Genomic DNA, 19,005 nt, shown 5'->3' on the forward strand with positions numbered 1-19,005 from the left:
TCCCCTTCCATTTATCGGTTGATGGACATCTGGGTTGTTTCCACTTTTTGGTTATACGAATAATGTTGCTACAAACATTCATGTACAGGTTTTTGGGTAGACATAGATTCTCATTTCTCTTGGGTGTATACTTAGCAATGGAATTGCTAGGTTATGTGGTGACTCTTATGCCTAACACTTTGAGGCACTGCAAACTGGTTTTCAAAGTTGCTGCATGTTTTTACATTCCCAAAAGCAATGTATGAAGTTTCAATTTTACCAACACTTATTGTGGTCTCCCTTTTGATGACAGCTGCCCTTGTGGGTGACATAGTATCTCATGGTGAGTTTGATTTGTCTTTCCCAAAGCTTAACGATGGTGTGGAGCTTTTCACTTTCTTCTTGACTACTGGCATCACTTTGGAGAAATGTCTATTCAAATCTTTGCTATCATGTGATTATCTTTTTATTATCAAGTTTTGCAAGAGCTTTAAATATACATTCTGGATCCAAGTCCCTCATCAGATACATGGTTTTTTAAATCACTTTCATTCATCGCATAGGTTGTCTTTTCATGTCTTGATCATGTCCTGTGACACTGAAAAGTTTCTAACTTTGGTGAGGTTTAGGAAAACTGAACTAATTTTTGCTTTTGGTGTCATAGCTATGAAGGCTTTGCCTAACCCAAGCCACACACATTTATTCCTGTGTTTTTTTCTAAGAGTTTTATAGTTTTAGCTCCTACAATTTGGCCTGTGATCCACTTGGAGTTAATTTTTTTGTACTGTGTATGGAGGGAGTCTGCCCCATTCTTTTTTATTCACATATCTAGTTGTCCCAGCACCACTAAATGAAAAGACAATCCTTTCGCCCATTGAACTGTTTGAACAATCTTGCTACAAGTCAGTTAACCATGATGATGCCGTTATCTTTCTGAATTCCCAATCCTATCCCATTGACCCACGTGGTTAGCCTCCTGCCAGTGTGGCACTGTCTTTACTGTCATAGCTTTGTGGTAATTTTATTTTATTTTATTTTTTTGAGTTAGAGTCTCACTCTGACACCCAGGCTGGAGTGCAGTGACATACTCACAGCCACCCCAGTGTCAACCTGCTGGGCTCTGGCAATCCTTCCACCTCAACCTTCCAAGTAGCTGGAACTACAGGCACGTGTTACCACGCACGGCTAATTTTGGATTTAATGTAGAGAAGAGGTCTCGCCAAGTTGCCTGGGCTGGTCTTGAACCCATGGGCTCAGGCAATCCACTCGTCTCAGCCTCCCAAAGTAATGGGATTACAGGCCGAGCCACCGAGCCCGGCCTGTAGTAAGTTTTGACACTAGAACAGTAAAATCTAAATCTGTTCTTTTTCAAAGATTGTTTGGACTATTTTGTGTCACTTGCTTTTCACAAAGATTTTAGGATCAGCTTGGCCATATTTCCAAAAAGGCCACTGAGAGAAAGCAGGTACATTACACTGATAAGCTTCCTAATGTTGCATCCCTGGAAAAGCCTTACATAATCAGCATAAGTATTTTATGTGTATAATGCTTTATAGTAAATATAACATGTAAGTATATAATATTATGCACATATATCACATTATATAATCATCATATGTCATGCACTATTAGCATAGAATATATAATAACACGTAGGAATCTGTTATTTATGTTATATGTTTCTATGGTTGTTAGTGGGCACAACCTACAATTTTCATTTCCTGAGTTCTTTGTTTTGGTTTTGTATCTGGGTTAGGTTAGTCTTATTTATCAAAGGAATTGGGCAGTTTCTTTCAAGGTTAGACTGACCTTGTTAATTGTGTTGGGTAGTTAATCTGCCCTTTTTCCTAGTTCTGAAACAGTAAAAGATGGAATATATTCATCACTTTCATTCCTGGAGTTTTAGTTGGAATTACCTAATTAGATGACCTGGGCTATTGCCTTTTGGGCATCAGTGTGGGTGAGGGGGTTAGTTAGTGAGTATTGCTGTAAATTATTTCATTGTTATTGTGCTATTTTAATGCACTAATTATCAATATTAATAATTATCCCTTGCCAGGCTCGGTGGCTCAGCCTGTAATCCCGCACCTTTGGGAGGCTGAGGTGAGTGAATTACCTGAACCCGCGGGTTCGAGACTCGCCTGGGCAGTGAGACCTCATCTGTACAATAAATCAAAAAATCAGCATGTGAGATAGCGCATGCCTGTAATTCCGGCTACTTGGAAGGCTGAGGCGGAAGGATCACCAGAGCCCAGCAGGCGAGGCTGCGGTGGCTGGGAGCGGCCACTGCACTATAGTCTGGGTGACTGAGTGAGACTCCAACTCAAAAAAAAAAAAAAGTATCCCCAAAATGTACTTTCACTGATATCTTCACATTTACTGGTATAGACTTTGTATGATAGTATCTTAAAATATTTTCAGATTCCTGTATATCTACAGCTGTTTTTCTGTCAGTGTCAAGTTTTACCTTGCCACTTTTTTCTTAATTATAGCTTCTAAAGTTTATCTTTTAAAACATTATTTTCTTCAAAGAAGTAGTTCTATTATTTTGTATTGGTTTTTTTAAATAGTTTTTTGCTTTATTAATATCTAGCTTTGATCTTGCATCTTTTATTTTGCTTTCTTTAGACTTATTTTATTGTTCTTTTCATGTCCTTGGTGAAATGTTATTTATTAAATTTCAACCCTTTTTATTTGTAAGGACTTCATTTGTGGCTCTAAATAAAGCACTGCCCTGGTTTAGTGTACAGCTTTTGATAAACAGGTCTTATACAGTGAGCAGAAATGAATCAACACAGCAGAACTGAGACTGCTGTCCTTAAAGAGACCTACTTACAAGCTTGGCTTTTAACTGGTGTCTGGGCCCTTGACTGATGAACTGGTTCCTTCACTGATATGAAACTTTCCTAATAAGATGAGGGTATCTCACTGTGCCTACATAGCACAAACAAGGTGCTTTGTGCTAAACACCTCCTTTCCTTCTGGGAGTCTGAGGTTTTGGTACATGCTAGGCAGAGGATACTTGTGTAAGAAGCTCCCAATAAAAACCTTGGGTTCTGAGTCTTCAATGGGTTTCCCTGGGCAGAAATAGTGCACATATGTTGCTGCATTTTTGTTGCTGGGAGAAGACTATGTTCTGTGGCCCTCTTGTGGATGGGAGAAAGCATAAGGAAGCCTACATATGGGTCTTTTTTCCTCTTATGATCTAGATCAGGGTCTCTAACCCCTGGGTCCATGAACCAGGACCTGGCTGCACAGCAGGAGGTGAACCACAAGCAAGCAAAGCTTCATCTGTATTTTCAGTCACTCCCCATCGCTCGCATTACCGCCTGAGCTCCACTTTCTGGCAGATCAGTGGCAGCATTAGATTCTCATAGGAGCACAAACCCTGTTGTGAACTGTACATGTGAGGGATTTAGATTGCGGCTCCTTGTGAGAATCTAATGCCTGATGAATCTAATGCCGAGGTGAAGCTGAGGCAGTGATGCTAGCTCTGGGGAGCAGCCGCTAATTCAGATGAACATGAACAGTGAGGTTTGACTGCACAGAGACCATCATAAGTCAATTGCTTACAGACTCATACCAAAACCCTATCTGTGAGTGGCAAGTGAGTTGATGTACCTCAATTGTACAGCTGCATCTAGTGGCTGACTTTAGGTCAGAATCCAACACTTATTTTAGTCTGCATGTGGCCTGCCCATTATTTTACTTACCACATCTCTCTGTGCCTCTTTTTAAAAAAATGATGAGTTGTATAATTATTTCATTATATATTACCATATAATAATAATAATAGAAATAAAGTGCAAAATAAGTGTTATGTGCTTGAATCATGCCAAAACCATCCCTACCCATCTGTTGAATAATTGTCTTCCCCAAAACTGGTCCCTGATGCCAAAAAGGTTGGGGTCTGCCAATCTAGATGTTTATCTTTATGATGTTGTTGCTGTCATAAATTTTAGCCATGGGTAAAACCATATGCTGAGTCTTCTGGCAAATCTCCAAACATGGGCATGGTCTTGGGGACCCCAACCCACAGGATTATTCAGTTCAAAGTATTTTGTAACTGTCACTTTTGATTTTCCTCTTTGTCCCAAGAATTATTTGAGAGTCTGTTCTAAACTTTTCTGACATACAGATTTTCTGGCAATGTTGATTTTTAACTTGACGTCATAAATGGTTATTAATATTTTGAAAAATATTAAGGGTTCATTTGTATCCTAATGCTCAATTCTCTGAACATTCCACATAAATATATATATATATTTTTGAGTTGGAGTCTCACTCTGTCAACCAGGCTATGCAGCCTTGAACTGCTAGGCTCGGGCAATCCTGCCTCAGCCTTCCAAGTAGTTGTAACTACAGGTATACACCACCATGCCTGGCTAATTTTTTTATTTATTGTGGAGATGAGGTCTCACCAAGTTGTCCAGGCTTGTCTTGAACCCCTGGCCTCCCAAAGTGCTGGGATTACAGGTTTGAGCCTCTGCACCAAGCCTATTTTTAAAGTATGCCTATTTGATAAAGATTCTTTCCCCAGCTTTATTAAAGTATTATTGACAAATAAAAATTGCATATATTTATGGTGTACAATGTGATATTTTGATATATGCATACATTGTGAAACAATTGCATCAAGCTAATTAACACATCCTTCACCTTACAGACATCTTTTCTTGTGATGAGAACATTTAAGATCTATTAGCAATTTTCAAATATACAATATAATATTATTAACTCTAGCCACCATGTTATACAAGCTCTAGGTTTCAGAATTCGTTCATTCTAATTGAAGTTTTGTACTATTTCACCAACACCTCCATGTTCCTTCCTGCTTCCTCCCTGATAGCCATCATTCTACTCTCTGTTTCTGTGAATTCCACTTTAAAAACTCCACAGATAAGTGAGATCACATTGTATTTGTCTTGCTGTGCCTGTCTTATTTTAGTCAGTATAATGTCTGCTCCGTTCATCCATGTTGTTGCAAATGACAGGATTTCCAGAATTTTCTTCTTTTTAGAGACTGGATAGTATTCTATTACATATATATGCATAGAATGAGGGTATCTCACTCACATGTTTGTGTGTGTGTGTGTGTGTGTATATATATATATATATTGAGTATGTCTACTTATACATGCTACATTTCTTTTTTAAATTTTATTTTTTATTAAAAATTTGTTTTTAATTTTAAAGATGTGGGGTACAATTCAGGTTCAGGGTTAGGTATACAAATGTCCATTATGCAAGTACCCTTGTTGATGAGGTGTGCCCTCCCCTGGCAGATTCCCACTACTGACAATCCCCTACCTCCACCCCAGCAGTTTCCTGCTACTGTCAATCCTTTTCTTATAATATTACGATAATCATTCAAGGTCCATTTATGAGTGAGAACATCTGATACTCAGTTCTTTGTTTCTGTGATAGGTCATTCAGTATTGTAGACTCTAAGTCTATTCAAGTTGCTGTGAAGCTAATAATTTTATCCTTTTTTACGGTTGTGTAATAGTCCATCGTGTATATGTATCATATTTTTTAATCCAGTCTTCTTTCGATGGGCAGCATGGTTGGTTCCATGTTTTCGCTATTGTGAACAATTATATGTCTTACATTTCTTTATCCATTTATCTGTCAGTGGATGCCTGTGTTACTTTTATCTCTTGGCTATTGTGAATTATGCTTCAGTGAACATGGGAGCACAGCTATCTATTTGATATACTGATTTCATTTTTAAAAAACATTTACCTGCTAGTGGAAATGATGATCCGTGGTAGTACGATTTTTAACCTTTTGAGAAACCTCACATTGTTTTTCATGATGGCTGTGCTAATTGACATTCCCAACCACTGTTTATAGGAGTTTCCTTTTCCCCAACACTTGTTATTTTTTGTCATTTTGATAATAGGCATTCTAAGAGGTGTGAGATGATGTCTCTTTGTGATTCTGATTTTTCATTTTCCTAATATTAGGGATGCTGAGCACGGTTTCACATACCTGTTGGCCATTGGTATATTTTCTTTTGAGAAATCTGTTCTAATCCATTGTCCAGTTTTAATTGGATCATTTATTTTCTTGCTATAGAGTTGTTTGGGTTCCTTATACATTTTCACTATTAACCCCTTAAGAAATGTATGATTTGCAAGTTTGTAGTATGTCTCTTCACGCTGCTCAGCGTTTCCTTTGCTGTGCAGAAGCTTCTTAGTTTGATACAATTCCATTTGTCTATTTTGGCTTTTGTAGCCTGGGATACTGGTGTCATGTTCAAAATATCATTTCCTGGATCAATGTTAAGAAGCTTCTTCACTCTATTTTCTTTTAGTAGTTTTAGAGTTTCATGTCTACATTTAAGTATTTAATACATTTTCAGTGGAGTCTTACATTTGAGATAAGGGTCCAATTGCATTATTTTGCTTGTTTCCCCAGCACCACTTTTTGAGGAGACTATCTTTTCATCATTTTGTGTTCTTTGTGCCTTTGTTGAAGATAAACTGACTGTAAATGTGTGGGTTTCTCTTTGGGCTTTCTATCCTATTCCATTGGTCTACATGTCTGTTTTTAGGCTAGTAGTATGACATTTTGGTTATTACAGCTTTGCAGTATATTCTGAAGTCAGGTAGTACGGCTGCCTCCAGTTTTGTTTTCCTGGCTCAAGATTGCTTTGGGTATTCAGGGTCCTTTGTGGTTCCATTCAAATTTTTAAAATTCCTGTAAAAAAATCTCATTGAAAAAATCTCACTGGAATTTTAATAGGAATTGCATTAAATCTGTAGATCACTTTGAGTAATATAGCCATTTTTATGATATTAATTCTTCCAATCTATGAACATGAGATATCTTTTCATTTATTTTTGTCATCAGTTTATCTCATCAATATTTTATAGTTCTTATTTTCAGATCTTTAACCACTTTGGTTAAATTTATTTCTGTGTATTTTATTAATTTTAAATTCTATTATAAATAATATTGTTTTCTCAATTTCTTTTTTTGATAGTGTGTTCTTAGTGCATAGAAACACTATTGATCTTGTATACTAATTTTGTATCCTGCAAATTTACTAGTTAGAATTATTAGTTAAGTTAAACTTATTAGTTTTTACAGTATTTGGTGGAGTTTTTAGAGTTTTCTATATAGACGATCATGTCATCTGCACAAGGTACAATTTTAGTTTCTCCTTTCAAATTTGGATGCCTTTTATTTCTTTTTCTTGAATAATTGCTTTGGCTAAGGCTACCAGGACAGTATTGAGTAGAAGTGGTGAGAGTGGGCATTCTTGCCTTGTCACTAATATTATAGGAAAAGCTTTCAGCTTTTCACCTTGGAGTAAGAGTTAACTGTGGGCTTGTAATATATGACCTTTATTATGTTGAGGTACATTCTGTCTGTATCTAATTTGCTGAGAGTTTTTATCATAAAAGGATGTTGCATTTCACCAAATATTTTTTCTGTGTCTATTGAAAGGATGATATGATTTTTTGACTTTTTTCTGTTCATGAGGTGCAGCACATTGATTGACATGCATATGTTGAAACATCCTTGCATTTCAGGGATAAATTCCACTTGATTGTGGTGTATGATCTTTAAATGTGCTGTAAAATTTTGAGAATTTTTGCACCTGTGTTCATCAGGGATGAAGATTCTTAATTATGTTTGTATTAATTCTCTGTATGTCTATTTTATGAAAATTCTTAATTATAATATTCAGCTTCTCTCACCTGGCTTACTTTTGACTAATCTGAAAAAGTGTGATGTCTCTCACAGTTCTTAAAGATTTGTGTTTTAATACTTTTTAAAATTTCTATTGGCTTCTACTTTGATTTGTTTTTAATATACCTCATATTCATAAAGCTTCACTGCTGTTTTGTGTTTTTAGTCAATTAATTCTTTTATCAATATTAAATATCATTTTTGATTCCCTGGAATTTTTACCTTGAATTTTAATTTGACTGATAGTAATATTACTATAGAATTATTATGTTAATATTTGGCAGGTATTTTTAAAATATCTCTAATTTTTAAAAACAGTTTTCTATTACCTTTTTCTGGTTTGTCTTTGATAAATAATACATAGCTGAATTTTTCTTTTTACCAACCCTAGGAAGATCTGAACCCCCACCTTTTCCCCCATCTTTCCTGCTAGATCCCCATTGGCTAACAGCTGCTAAGACCTTACCCTCATTCTTTCAGCCCGGGAATCCAGTCTCTGAACTAACACAGCCTGAATTCCCCGTACCTTCTCTGAACTGGAACAGTGAACAGTTTTCAAAACTGAGTGGAACATTGGCTGTCAACAACCTAACATGCAAACTCTTTAGGCTACCTGCTCTTCAGTGAGCAGTTGTCTGAACTGCTCCCGTGGCTGTGCTTCCTATACAACTTTCTGCTAGATTTCCTTCTTTCACAAAGTCATCCTCACTGTTGAATGCTAGTTTGGCTCGATATCCTTTTCCTGAGGAACTTGATGACTTTGTTTCCTTATCTCGTTACATCAGCACTGCTGAGAAGCCTGTCTTCTGCAGAAGTCACTTTCTTTTTCTGGGCTTGGCACCTTCCCCTGCAGCCTCTGCAATTTCCTGCTGGGGCCGTAGCTTCTTTTTTAGGGATCCGTATAATTTCTGGTCCATTCAAAGTCTTCTATGTTTCACGAATCTCAACATACCTATTAACTTCTTTAAAAATATACCTTTAAAATTAGTCATGATGAGTTTGTGCTAGAAGGTGAGGTTTCAGCATGTGCTCACATTAATGCAGGATATTTTTGTTAGTTTGGATGGTCCATGTGAAACTGCATCCCTGTGGAGTGGCATTGGGTGTCCAGAGAAGGACTTTTATTTGTACTGTCTACATTTCTTTCCTTTTTTAAAACATTCTGAGCAGGGGTCTTACTCTGTCACCCAGGCTGGAGTGCAGTGGCATGATCACGGCTCACCGCAGCCTTGACTTCCTGGGCTCTCGGCAATCTTCCTGCCTCCACCTCCTGAGTAGCTGGGACTATAGGCACGCCCTACCATGCCTGGCTTACATTTCTTTATTTGAATTTCTGCTAATTCATTCCCCTTTGATTCAAGAGCACAGAGCATACAATGTGTTGAATACTTTCCTTCCTCCCCTCCCAAAGCACCTGGCAGCTTTCTCCTCCTGCTCTGGAGTCCTCCTGGGCTGCCTACCCATGTGGACAGCAACAAGGCTCCCAGTCCTGTTTTCCAGTTGGGTTTACCCATGGGAGGCACTAACGGGGGTTTGGATAGTGGGAGAACAGTGGGGTCGGAACACTTACTCCCTGGCCTCCCCATCTCCGTTCACCCACACTTGCATACTTGTTTTGGCCTCATCCCTCACTGAACACAATGGCCTCAGCATCCCTTTGCACGTAGGCCCGCTCCTTCCCTCAGCCTGATCCTCTGGCCGGGGATAGCAACTGCTTCGAGGTGCTGTGTGGAGGGTGTTATTCCATGCCTGGCTTCTCTTCCAGCTGCCCACAACCTTGTAATTGGTCCCTTAATTAAATACTTCTCACAGTATCTATCATTTATTTTCTGCCCTAGGCCCTGACCTAAACAAAAACAAAACAAAACAAGCAAAAAACCAAATCAACAGTGCATACAGGTCATGTTAATTATATGGGCTAGTCTTTTGCTGTTTCAAAACAGAATTAAATATTTGAGAAAGTATAGGTGAAGACAACTTACTGTTATTATTATTATTGAGTCAAGGTCTCTCTCTCTCTCCCAGGCAGGAGTGCAATGGCAGGATCATGGCTCACCGCGGCCTTAAACTCTGCGCTCAGACCATCCTTCTGCCTCAGCCTCTTGAGTAACTGGGACTATAGGCATGCACCACCAAACCCGACTAATTTTTTGATTTTTTTGTAGAGAAGAGGTCTTGCTCTACAGCCCAGATGATCTCAAACTGCTGGGCTCAAGCAATCCTACGGTGTCAACCTCCCAAAATGCTGGGTTTACAGGCGTGTGCCACCGTGCCCGGCCAAGAAAACTTATTTTTGTTAAAGAAAACATGCCAAGGAGAGAAAATAATAATAAATGTTTTTTGAGTAGAAACTCAGATTGAAGTCTGTCCTTTCCTACTCGTGTTGCTGCTGGGTTTCTGGGCCTAGAGGGAAAGCAGGCGCGAGTGAGGCCTCTGTGGTAGAGGTCTTTGTTTGGCTCTGTGGGTCGTATGGCGGAGACTTCAAGGATGAGAGCAGGAGGGGCCGTGGGACACAGGTGCAGCGACAGACAGCACAAAGCACTGCACAATTTGTGATACAGCCTAGATTTAATTTTTGAGGCCAAGATTTAAAAACCACCCCTTGCTGTTGCTTATTCAGTGTGTGCCTAAAAAAAAATTTCAGTGGCTGAAATACAGAACTAATATTCTCTCTGGTGTTTCAGAGCACAGCTAACAAAGAAAACAGGTAACATTCACTGAACACTCGCTGGATCTTTTCACTCAACCCAGTCTCATCACTGTGTAGTGAATATGCTGGTTATTCTAATTTTACTGATGGGGCAAATAAGGCAAAGAAAAGTTAAGGAACTTCTCCATCCTTACAAGGCTGTTGAGTGATGGAGCTGAGATTCAAACCTGAGCAAGCTCTTATCCTGGAATACTGTTCCTCTTGTTACAACATGGACACAGAAATATACATATACCTATATATATCATGAATGCTACTTTATATCTAATAACATACCATGCATGTTGTTTCACACTATTTAATCCACCATAAGGCCACTGCATAATATTCTGTCATACCAATACACCAGTCTGTTGAATCATTTTCATTATTAGATATTAATTTGCTCTATTTCCCCCCTCAATTTCCTTCCAGTCCTGAACCTCTGATACTGTAATCTCTGACCCTAACATTTCCTTAAGCTTCATATCTCCATCTGCAAAAGGATGGCAATAATGATAATACTTGTCCTTCTCTTATAGAATGGTTAAATATGTATCATTTGCTGTAATGATAACTTTATTTAGTACAATTATTATTATTCCATAGAATTTTAAACATTGCTGTTGGGGGTGGGACTCTAGGTGACTCGCTTTCTCCATGTTGCTTACCGTTATATAACTTATAATATTTAAATATACTATATAATGAGGAATATGAATTGGAGACTTTTTTTTTTAGACAGGGTCTTGCTCTATGGCCCAGTCTAAAGGGCAGTGGCGTGATCATAGCTCACTGCAGCCTTCAACTCCTGAGCTCAGGTGATCCTCTCTCCTCAGCCTCCTGAGTAGCTGGGCCTACAGCTGGGACAACAGGCATAGTTACCACACCAGCTACTTTGTTTTATTATTTTCTGTAGAGACAGGGTCTTGCTATCTTGCCCAGGCTGGTCTTGAATTCCTGGCCTCAAGTGATCCTCCCAAAGTCCTGGGATGACAGGTGTGAGTCACCATACCTGGCCTGAAGGTTTTAAAAAACATGTTATTCAACTGAATACACAAAAGGTAAAATCGCTTTTGCTCTCCTCTCCTACATGTGGTTTCCATGTTCAACAACAGTCGCCAGCCCAAGCTGCATTCACAGAGTTTCACTTCACAGAGCTGTTCTTGTTTTGTGTTGTTTCACCACTAGTCACTTATTTCACATACACAATCAGAAAACAGTTCCACAGACACTCATTAATAAATGCACTCAAGCCTCCTTCTGGTCACTCTGTGTGGACTCCTGATGCCCTTGCTCCTGGCTGGGAGCAGCTCCCAGGCATTCCTGAGACATGCGGGTGAAGGCTCTCATTTTTGCTGTGAGAGTCATGCTGTGTTAACAGTCTGCATCTTTCTGTACTGTCTTCAGACAGCTCTTGTGAGAGTTTGATTTGAATCTTAATTCTAGTGAGACTCACATAGGTATGCGTGAATACCTGGAGTCCGAGCAGGTCTGAAATGGTAGTGTGTTGACATCTTACTCCACAAGAAATAATCAGCAAAATATACCTTTAAAGTAGATTATTATCCTATTTATAAATGGGAATTATAGGTTTTTATAACCAGAATTTAGCCTTTATGCTTTAGATTCCAGAATACAATTGTTTTCTCCATAAATGATCTCATGTTAAATGACTTAGTAAGAAGAGAGAGAGAGAGAGAGAGAGAGAGAGAGAGAGAATGTGTGTATGTGTGTGTGTGTGTGTGTGTGGGGGGGTGATTGCATTTTAGACAAAACAGCTCTGAGCATATCTCATCTACTAAAAGAAAGGTTGTTAATTTGACATAAATATGAATAAAAAGGATATGACAAAATCTTCAAGATATATTTTCTTTTATTTAAAATGTTAGCTATCACAACACATTTCACAATGAAATGGAGATCTTAGAATCACATTGAAACTTTTAAAAACATCTCTATCTAGTCACAAAACATGAAACATGCTTCAAGGGATAGAAATATAGTTTGGTACCAAAATCTCAGTACATTTTCACCATGAAAACAGACGGAAGATGCACACGACCGCCAGGACTTCCTTTCTGCAGTGGCTGCCATGATGCTTCCAAGCGATGCCTTCCTTCTTGGAACTATATCATTGACAGGGTTTTGCAATTTCAAATTTACAACTGAACACTGTGCTTTGTTGAGAAGTGACCACTGATTTCTACTTCTGAGGGAGTCGTTATATGACAATTATCACACATTTACAACACGTATTGGCACAATATGAAAAATAAACACCTTTTTTGAGTTTTCAACCCCAAACAAGTGTTAAATAATTCTTCCTTCTTGTGCATGTCCTCTTTTACCTTTCATTGCCCACTGACATGAATGAAGCCGAGTAAACAGGAGCGGGTTTACTTGCGTCTTCTTTCATAATTCTGCATTGCACCCCTTTCGTAAGCCACTGCAAGCCAAGAGGAGATAAAGGTGGGAGAGAATTCACTGAGGGAGTTAGCTCACATTCAGGGCATACAGAATGACTTTTGCCCTCTGTGGAAACATTTATAAGAATGTTATCAGCTCATCTTCTACCCCTTCCTTAGTCTCTATCCTGACTGGCAATGATCTAACCACAGAGTTCTTGGTTTCTTTGGTCTTCATCACATAATTGGTGGCCCGGAAGCATATTTCCACACTATATTGCAATGCCAGTTTTCAGCAGCTTTCTCAAGTAGGGGCAGACACCCACAGGAAGTTATAGAAAGGACAATGCCTAAAATAACCCAGAAATAGTCATAGGAGGAAAGCAAAGCATAGGGCTTGTATTCTAGGACAGGGGCAATAAACTACAGGCTGTGAGCCAAGTCCAGCCCACCGCATGTCCTTGTAAATACAGGTTTAGGGGAACACAGACACACCTACTTATTACGCAGCATCCACAGCTGCCTTTGCCTAGCATGGCAGATTTGGGTAGTTGTCACAGACACTGCATGGCCTAAAATATTTACAATCTGGTTCTTTTCAAAAAACAGTTTACCAGTCTCTGTTCAAGAGGCTCCTGACGGTATGATGATGGCATGAGGGTCTCTTACTCTTTTGAGGATACCTCCCGTCAATGGATTGGCCTTGAGACTACAAATGGCCTGTTCTCTGCAGGTAAGTCAGTTGAACCGTCTAAGGACCACTCAGGTTAACTTACCTCCTAGCACTCTAATGGCCAGCAAAAGATTAGTTACTGCCTCCAAAGGTACTTAACATAGAGCTAGCAAGTAACTTAGGTACTTGGATTATCTGGCCAAAATGATGGCAAAATTTTTATATTATATATAACGTCAGGGGGATCTGTAACCACAAAATGGTAAAAGTCAGACTGTTGTATTCAAAATAGCTAGGAATCTTTTTCATCGTCTTCACTGCCACTTTACAGAGTTAGCTTGATGTTACAGTGAAACTATCATGCTTCTTGAAAGCATGATTTATACAGTATGCCCTGTATAAAATACTGAATTAAATAGCAACAATAGAAAGACGCGTGAAAGATGTATAGGAATCATAGGTGCTACTTAAACAGATTCCTCAGTGAGAAGGCTTGTTGAGAGAGAAGGCAGGCAAAGGCACCAGCATTATCACTGCCCTCTTTGAGCACTGGCCTTTAACACCCAACTATCCATTAAGTAAGGGTAACAATAAGCTGAACACCTTATATCAATTATGTAGGCACTCCTGAGTAAAAAGTCTGGGCCCTCAAATGGACAGTTCCAAAGGAAGGAAACCACTCATTTATCATTCTGGTTTGATTGTTTTAGGAGGACGATGATGACTTACACACGTTCAGCCTCTGACAAGCTTTAGGTTACAAGACTGTTCCTCAGAAGTGAGATGAATGCTAATGTTGACCAGTTACAGACAGGCCAGTGATTCAGCTGGAACATGATGTCCTCTTACAGGGAAGCAGAGTTTCTTACCTGGTCTTTGAACCCCCTGAAACATTATGTAAACTTTTTTATAGATGAACCAATGAGGGTTTCTCTGGAAGATGAAATATCAGATATATCTATATACCTAGATATATCAAATTGGAAGAGGGGTCTAGATATATCAGGTTGTAAGAGGGGTTTGTGACTGTGAATGAGTAAGGATCAGACTGCTGTGGGTTAAGACTACAATAACCTTGCCTCAACTAGCTATGTCTATGTAAAAAGGTCCCTGACTGACTATGGATTCCATTTTTGCCCACTTATATTTTCTTAAGTAGAATGGAGGTACAAAGATTTAGTCAAAAATTGATTCTGATTCATTACAGTGATATTGTTTATTTTTATAGATCATTATGTTACTTGAAGTATACTTAATAGCATTTAACCTGTTCTAAATTGCACAGTATCTATGTTATTTATAAAGTTAAGCATGTGCTGAAATCCATATCAAACTTCTGGAGATGGAGAGTTGATTACTAATATGATTACTAAGAAAACCACAGCTATATGAAGACTAGTATATACTGATACAAATACAAGTCCCTGTGGTTTAAATTTATATTTCATTTCTAAAAGCTGGAAGGTAATACATATTAATAAAACAATTGCAAGTGTTTCATTAGGCACCCTGCCAACTCCTTTAAAACTTATACAGCTCCAAAATTATTCTAAGAGAATATGAAGGTAATGTCTAAATTTGGAAGGAGGGGAACGAAGATAAGATACTAGGATTACTGTTTTTGCATTAATCCAGATCACTAAGACTTAAGTCAGCAAATCTAATAGATTTTCTAGAAACTACAAATATCCAAATGGATAAGACAGTTGCTGACTACATTCTAATTAATTGGATGTTTAGTATTTTAATTTTATTTTTATGAAAGTAAAATCGAGATAATTTGAATAGCTTTTCCAAGAAGACTAACTTAAGGGCCACATGACCTGAACTTGCTTAACAAAATGTCAGTTTGTATGAAAATGACATAGGGGTTACTGACCTTGGAAGCAGTGTGATGAACAGATTAAGAAATAAGGTTTTCAGAGATTCGTATGTACCATTTACATAGAAAATGGAAACTGGGGAGAATGAAAGCGTTGTTTGGAGTTAAATTGGGTTATGAGAATCACAGCATCCTTTCTCACTCAGGGTTTTACACCCAGAGCTGATTTATGACACTTGAGGATGACTTAATTGTGTTACCTTTTAAAGGCACTGAAATAGACCATATTACTCTCATTCTCTCCAACATCCATCAGGACATGGAGATTTTGAGCTTCTGGTAACTTCATAAAGAGCAAGTAATTTGGATAAAGGATTTTTTTTGTTTATTTATTTTTTGTATTGGAAGATTGCCAGATGTAATGTCTTATAACGTTTTCAAATTATTTTGGTAACAAGTGAAAATTGATTTCATTCTTTCCTGTAACCCTATCTCCCCACCTTAGTTCAGTAAAAAAGGCTTATTTAACAGATCTATGAGAAAGAGTATTAGACCAGTCCAAAGATTCATGTTGGGTAAGGGGTCAATGCGGCAGACCTGGTAAGGTGGGTGGTTTGAGAGAAACAGGTTAATATTGTGGTGATATTAGCTTAATCAGCTATAAATCCATTCTTGATTATAAATACTGCAATTAATTTTTTTCACCATAAATACTCATTTCAAGTCTATTATTCTTTTTTAATATTCTGAAAACTATGCCTTAGGAAAAAAATAGTAGAAGTAGATTTGAGATACTGTCTATTTTCAGTCATGATTTTATACATACCAGAATTTAAAGCTCTTTTGCCCATTAGTCCAACAAAGGAATCTGTTTTATGCCCTGGAAAAATACATTTAGGGGTATTTTAATATGTATGTCTTTGAGGAAACAAATTGTTATAACTAGAACAAAGCAAGTTTCTGAATAGATGTCTATGTAACAAATATGTATCTCTTTCAAGTTTTGGTGAGACTGAAGAAATAAAAATTTCTTATAAGTTTTATAAATTACACTAAAATAATACAGTGAAAGCACTTTTCTCAATTCTATGTCTAAATATTAGCAAGCACTTTATTCATATTATATCTGTTACATAAATTTTTAAATATTGCTGCTACTTAACTAGCTCAAGTTTTTAGGAGGTCAGGTTTACACTTGTGAGGGAGAAATGTCCAAGCTATTTCTCCTGTTACTGGATAAATTGTATTTCTCTACAAGTGCCCTTAGTTAAGCCAGAACATTAAACTCAATGATTATGATCTTCTAAAGGTCACTATTTCTATCTTATTGAATTAAAAAATATACTCCTTTTGGTAAAGTGTATCTGTTTTGATAATTAATACAGTACTTTTTTAGTACATAGAATTTTGCTATGTATAATTCCCTTGAAAGTCAAATCCTTAGAAAGTAAGTATGAATAAGGCATTTATTTTCAAAGATAAAACCTCTGGAAAGGGTTATTATTTTAGTGCTAGTGGAAGAATTTCTCTTGTGTTAGTTGTGAAGAGGAATTCATGTGGCCGACTCTGTGACCCAGTGAATCACCGAGACAGGTACCTGGGTGGACAGTTAGAAGAAGATGGGCTCCTGAGGGTCTGTTCACTCTGGTTCCCTTGACTGGGAAGTCAGAATTGAATAATCTTCAAGTGCCGCGGTATTGTCATCTTCACTGCCCTGATGTTTCGCTGACTGATTGCGTCTCTTTCTGTCTTTACCTTCGTATGGACTCCCTACTCAGACATTCGCCCACTCTACTCTGCTGGTTGCTGGGTGACCCTAATACATAATGTTGTTATGGGACCCAGGACGGCAAGATCAGTTAGAAGAGGAAGATGCCTATACATGCTTGTGTGTGTTTTTCTTTCAGTGGAAGTGAGCTTGAGGGATGGTGGAGAGGATTATGGGCCTGTGGGGGGTGGATTTTGAATCCTAGGATTGAAATTTTTATCTAAAACTAATGATTTATAGGAGTTTAACTATTTTTTTCTTTTTTAACATCAGGCATCTTTTTGGTAAGTACAACATGTCTAAACAACACAGCATTAAATACAACACTGGTTGTAACATAAGTCTTTCATTCGTACATTGCCTCAATTCAAAATACTAAGTCCTTTAAGGAAAGAAAAAAAGATTAAAAATACTAAGTCCTAAGTCATAACAGAAAATAAGGTAAGATATTATATAAATTCAAATTCAATATAATTTTTACATTTAAATTTGATAAACGTCAAAGTAATTTTAAACTTACTTTTGTGGGAGATCTGGCCGTGCCCTAGAAGAAAGAAAAAAATTAGCAAATGTATTCAGATTTGTTTTAAATAAACTATATCTTTTGGTGAGAATTATAAAATAAACTGATTTTAAAAATATATGACATTTTCCATTTATGTACTTTCCCGAAGAATATAGCAGCCCATAAATGTGAATCAAATTAGTACTCAAATATTTTAACAAACGAAAGGAATATTTATTAAGTGCTTTCAATGAGTCGCTGATCCAAACCCATGGCTATGATGCTTTTGAGGCATGTTATTAACTGTAAGGCTATACCACCTCCTGTCTTCAAGGCTGTTCACTCAATTATTATGAGAGAGAGAGAGAGGGAAGGAGGGAGGGGGGAAAAGCTGAGAGACAGAGACAGAGAGACAAAGACAGAGAGAGAGAGAGAGACAGACAGACACAGATTGACATACAGACACAGAGAGAGGCAGAAAGACAGATATAGACACACACACACACAGAGACAGACAGACACACACGGAAAATCCTTTCCTACGTGTTCATTTGCAACAGTAGAGTAAAGATTTATAGGAATGTTTACCATAAAGAGCCTTTAACAGGGCCAGTTGCTTTTGCATGGAGGAATCTGACAAGAGACAATTGGCATTCACCATTTACACGTTCCACCGATGGTGCGAAAATCAAGGGCACTGAAGGCTTCCTTCGGGAGACCGGGCAGCCAGACCCAGTCTCCCCAGGCGCGCGAGCGCGCACGTACACACACACACACACACACACACACACACACACACACACACACACGGAAAATCCATCTATTAAACAGGTGCTGTTGAGTCTTTGCATTTCAGCCAGTAAGAGTTACTTTCCTTTCCTACGTGTGCATTCACAACAGTAGAATAAGGATTTATAGGAATGTTTACCATAAAGAGCCTTTAACAGAGCCAGTTGCTTTTCAGTGGAGGAATCTGGAAAGAGACAATTGGCATTCACCATTTACACGTTCCACGGGTGCGAAGAATCAAGGGCACTGAAGGTTTCTATCAGGAGACGGGGCAGCCAGACCCACTCTCCCCCAGGGACGTTAGGGAACCGTCCTCCACAGGCACCTGGGTCATTCCCAGCACTGCCTCCTGGAGGCCCGAGGAGGCTGCCCTCTCTTGATCGCCTTTGGTGGCGGTGGTCACTCTAACACTACCTGCGACAGGCCTCTCCTGGCCCCCATGGCCTCGGGGTGGGGGAACGGGCCCTGCCCCGTCTCGGGGTGAGAATCTCCACTCGGAGACGCATGGGGACCCGGGAAGGCGTGGGCACACGGGCTCACTGCCCGAGACCCAGGGCGGCCGCCCAGCTCACCAGCATCCCGCTTGCCCATCAATCCAAAGAACTGCTGAGGTTTGGGTCTGCGGGCGATCCTCTGCAGAAGGTGTTCGAAGGGTTCCGGCAGCTCCT

At 38.6% G+C, this 19,005-nt stretch overlaps 1 long non-coding RNA gene across 1 annotated transcript; it reads right to left on the bottom strand.

Annotated features, from left to right (window-relative positions):
* Positions 1 to 12,230: 12,230 nt before the first annotated feature.
* Positions 12,231 to 18,999, bottom strand: LOC103262106. The gene is made up of 5 exons (XR_504399.1): positions 18,910 to 18,999; positions 18,477 to 18,521; positions 17,564 to 17,587; positions 16,102 to 16,155; positions 12,231 to 12,821 (listed from the first exon to the last, which is right to left on the bottom strand). It is a non-coding gene; the product is annotated as an uncharacterized LOC103262106 (long non-coding RNA).
* Positions 19,000 to 19,005: the final 6 nt, after the last annotated feature.

This window comes from Carlito syrichta, unplaced genomic scaffold (genome assembly GCF_000164805.1).
Source record: "Carlito syrichta isolate Samal-C Ts95f unplaced genomic scaffold, Tarsius_syrichta-2.0.1 Scaffold304336, whole genome shotgun sequence".
Taxonomy (NCBI): domain Eukaryota; kingdom Metazoa; phylum Chordata; class Mammalia; order Primates; family Tarsiidae; genus Carlito; species Carlito syrichta.